The 4718-nt window shown below is 41.9% G+C and overlaps 1 protein-coding gene and 1 non-coding gene across 3 annotated transcripts in view; one reads left to right on the top strand and one right to left on the bottom strand.

Annotated features, from left to right (window-relative positions):
- LOC107043464 (death-associated protein kinase 1) overlaps window positions 1-4718 on the bottom strand; it is an 84706-nt gene that overhangs the window by 71690 nt on the left and 8298 nt on the right. The window lies entirely within an intron of this gene.
- LOC114841490 lies at window positions 1235-1341 on the top strand. The gene has a single exon (XR_003783138.1). It is a non-coding gene; the product is annotated as a U6 spliceosomal RNA (small nuclear RNA).

Raw genomic sequence — 4718 nt, 5'->3', positions numbered from 1 at the left:
CAGTTTCTGATCATCTGGCCACATTTTTGGAGATTTTGTCAGATATTTCAAATTATCGACGGATTTACTATCATCGGCGGAAAGAGTCGCTTTAGTTCTTCGGTTCTTAGTCGAATTCATGTGGTGAACACCCCGGGAAACCGGCGAAAATAAATGGAGACACGGGTTCTAATGGACGGGCAATTGCTCTTGAATTTCTGGAACCAACATTGTGGAGTCCGAAAGACCACAAGTGTTTTTGGCAAGCTCCCTTTACCTAATTATATCGAGAATTGAGGGCTCAATTCGCACGCCCTTTCGAATACATGTTCGATGGTTACCATAAATCTGGGTCCAACAAATGATGTAATGAGGTAAGCGGAATGGAGGACAGGCTTCAGGCCAATGGAATTATCCGAAGATTTATTTAAGGGAGCGATAGGAAGCCCCGGCGCGCCTTTCCTCTAAAGGCAGGATCCTCTAACAGGGGTCGCAGATACCTTTGTCCATCATGCGATTTTCAACATCGCCTAGCCCCTACTTAGCCTGCCAGCCTGATCACTGCGCTTCCTCAGGACACGCACTGGGACAGCGAATTAATCTTGGCAGAACACGAGGTCTATTGCATATCTCTCATCCTCTGTTGGCTCACAATTGCACTGATATTCTTGAGAAAATATCATCAGACTCACCCGGGGGTTTGATCTTTTCGGTCCTCAGGAATTTCAATTTCCTGTTTAATCTCAGAGTCAATAATGTTGGCATCATTTGGAGATCTCAGTTCCAAGAAGTAACCTTCACAACCATCAAAAGGTCTTATCCTCAAACCTTGCAAAAGGATTGTTAAGGTTCTGAAACTGGAAAATCTTGAATCTTCCTCAAGGAAAATTTTTCTATTTTTATTCTCTGGGATGCAATTTTCATTCCAGACTTATCAGAGACACTTCTGTGTGTATCTATCTGGGGGGATGTTGCATCTAGCCACCTTCGTTACTTCTCTGGAACTGCTGTGCTCACGACAACCAAATGGTGGAATCACCGATTGTAGAAGGAAACTCCAAAGGAAAAATCTTTCCTACTGGAAAGGAGTCCTCGTGGATGTGTATTGTGTGAACCCTTCACCATCGATTAAGTCTGACTTCCTGTCGGTCCTAGGCTTCTTCTTGACAAAAGATATCTCACACAGACATGTGTTTTCTGGTTACATGATGTCTACTGCGGTCTTGTCTAGAGAAAAGTGTCATATTAATGACTGGTACTTGCTTCGGCAGTACATACTCTAGAATTGGAACGATTCAGAGTAGATTAATATGGCCCCTACGCAAGAATGACACGCGAAATTGTGAAGCGTTCCACATTTTTATAAAGAAGCGAAATTGTGAAGTGTTCCACATTTTTATAAAGAAGCTGAACTCAGGGTCATTAGTAATGCAGATGCTTGGAGAGGAATTTTGGCACAAGTCTAGTTCGTTATAAGCAGTTATCAGTACGACTGGGGCATGTGTCAGAAATGCAGAACGCCTTCTCATACTTTTATAAGATTCGGACGCTTTCTTAACTACTATAACAGCATCCAGTTGTCTACTTTTGCCTGAGGGCTTGCAACGTTCTGACAGAGCAACTCCCCATGGATTTCGCTTGCCCAATTCATTGTGGAGCACCAAGATCCTGCATAAAAGTCATCGTAAAGTGGATATCTCCGCATTCAATTTTTCGGTATTACGTCCATCAAAAAACGGCTCAGGACGATGGTTGCAGGCAAATAACCAATCATTCATAGATTCGTCCAGCAGGAAAAGAAAAGTGAGTTTGGTTCCAAGCTTTCTTACCAACTCAGTTGATTCCAAAGGTTCATCGTCAACGAACTCAATGTCGAAAATATCTCTAGTAGTCGCGCCGAGTTGGGTGTCATCCTCTGGACGAGAGAGCTTGTAGAACAGAAGTCTGGCTTCTCGTCATCAACTTCTAGTTCTTTGGTTTAGTGCTACTGTTTAGCATGATAAATGAGCTCAACGCTCAGTACTTGATCGAATATCCAAGCCTCTCATTTGTTAATTGGATTGCAGCCTTCAGTTTGGGTCTAACCCATGAGTGGATTTTCAGCTCGTCAAGTATTTCAGGATCTGAAGAAGGTCAAGTTCTGATCGGCAAACATGACCTCTGCTGATTGCGTTGGGGTACAGAAAAAAATTGAAACCTTCCAATACCAGATCCGGGACTTGAAGTCAGGACAGGTCGACTGTCCAATCATTTATTGATGTCATTCAGCCTAGTCAAGCTTCAATCAGATGAACTTTGACATAAGATTGTACTATAATGACTAGTTAGTTCCTGAACAAGATGTGTATTTTCGAAATTCGGAGAAGGCATACCTCTTTGGGTATCACTGCAAGTAGGTAGTCGGAACCCATAAATGTTTGAAATTTAGAAGTTCTCTCCTAGAGCGTTGGTCTACCAGCCCGAAACAGTATTCGCTACTGCAACAGTATTCGTAGTTTATATTCCATTTAGAATATTCATGTCTGAGATGAGAGTTTCTTCTCTCATCCACTTTCTGGAGTCACAGTACACTTTCAAGTGCCGGCAGAATACAAACATCTCTCCGAAGGGTCAAGCCGAAGGCACAGACATAAAATAGAACCGTTTTCCACCCCGTAGGGAAGAAAACGTATATTTTAGGTCTTGCCGAGGCTTGACCCAAGTGAGGGCTTGCCGTCACCAGGAGCATGAAGAATGGCTTTTCCTATTCTTCATGATTCGGAGCAAGTACTGAGGACTCTTCGCGTCCAAACGCGTCATCCGCGCTAGCCGACACTTGTAACTCAGTTCGAAGTACCCTTCTCCCCCCATAGATGACTCTCATGGTAGGTTTTAGGCACGCATACATGTGAAGGATACGTAAGGTAATCTCCGAAGGGTCAAGCCTCGGCAAGACCTAAAATATACGTTTTCTTCCCTACGGGGTGGAAAACGGTTCTATTTTTTATTCTACTGATAACACGGTTCAACAAAATTCGGGCGTATTCGACCTCGAAAACGAAACCAACCGCATCTTATGGATATTTTAATACTGATTTTAAATTTTTTTTTAGAAATCTTTCTAGCATGTCTAGTTTTTGAGAAAAAAAAATGTTGAAATGTTGCAAAAAGGCTAAAATGAACAATTTGAAAAATTTGTAAAAAAAATGACTTTGGACGTAGTTTTTCCCAGAAAAAAACTATAAATTAATGAAAATGGGACTTGTTTAGTGGATTCAATTTCGTTCCACTTGGTTGAATCAAAATGAGTGAAAAAAATCCTGAAAAAGTCCCAATTTCATGATTTTTCTTGTGAAATCAAATGATCGGAAGTTGGTTGCGCATACTTTGATGCATGCCAATTTCAAATTTAAACTATCTACGCCCGTGAGTTAACCTCGACTTCACTCAAGGGAGCGTTCAAATATTCCATCACGCGATTAGTCGTGGGGTCTGCATTTCGTGACGACCATGACGGAGGGGGGAGGAGGTGTTTCTTAGATTGTGATGTCAAAAAACTCTTTTCCGCACTCGTACCGAAATATACAATTTCAGGTCCCGTGACACGAAAAGAACTTTTCTAGCTCATATGATTGCAGTCCTCCCCTTCCATTCGTGTTGTAAACTCATATTCGCCAGAAAAGTTTCTTACGGCGTGGTGACGAAATAGTACATTTCGACACTATAGGCCGTTACAGGACGAGCCGAAGGTGAGTTCTGTAATCATATCAGCCAGAAAAGTTGTTCACGGCCGTGTATCGAACCGTATTTTTTGTCATTCTGGCCGTTAAGGCAGCGTTTTCGGATGCTCCGCTTCCGAAATAATATATTTCGTCACCAGACCGAAAAAAACTTTTCTGGCGAATATGAGTTTGCAGCCCGAGCCGAAGGCGAGGGCTGCAATCATATGTGCTAGAAAAGTTTTTTTTGGCCGTATGACGAACAGTATTTTTTGTCATGACGGCCGTAGGCAAAGATTCACGGACGCGGAGCGGAGTGTCCGTGAAGCGCTGCCTCACGGCTGGAATGACAAAAAATACTGTTCGTCATACGGCCCAAAAAACCTTTTCTAGCTCATATGATTGCAGTAAGCATAACTAATTATACTAATTTTGTCATTTAGTCCATGAGGCAACGCTTCACGGACTGAGTAACAAAATAGTACATTTCGACACTAGGCCATGAGGAACTTTTCTGGCGAATATGAGGTTACAGGAGGAGCCGAAGGCGAGTTCTGTAATCATATGAGGTAGAAAAGTTCCCACGGCCGTGTTTCGAACAATATTTTTTGTCATTAGGCCCGAAAACCGCGATTTAACCGAGCGAAGCGACGTTGAAATTGCGGTTTATCGGGCCTAGTGGCGAAAAATATTGAAGATGACGAAGATGCAGAATGGAGCGTTGAAGCGTTCATTGATCAACAACATCTGTTCATACCAGGGGTTTTGACCCTTCACTCATTTTAATGAAAATTCGTTTGACTTGCCCATTAGACTAATTATTTGAAAAAATTTTCTCCTCCCAAGTATCTAAACGATTCACAAACAGGAATTATTATTTGAATGCTGTGATAATAAGTTGACATATTCAGAAAGTATCGAAGAAAGAACTGATTATTCACGTGATTTTTTTTTTGACATTACAAAAAATAAATATAAAATTGTTCTCTACGTAAAGTGGGGGGAAGGTCGTCGATTTTGTGACGTAATATACAAGGGGTG

The sequence above is a fragment of the Diachasma alloeum genome, unplaced genomic scaffold (genome assembly GCF_001412515.2).
Source record: "Diachasma alloeum isolate Michigan unplaced genomic scaffold, Dall2.0 Dall_scaffold_00581, whole genome shotgun sequence".
Taxonomy (NCBI): Eukaryota; Metazoa; Arthropoda; class Insecta; order Hymenoptera; family Braconidae; genus Diachasma; species Diachasma alloeum.
The sequence above is the reverse complement of the archived record's forward strand: the minus strand, read 5'-3'. Positions and strand labels throughout refer to the sequence as shown.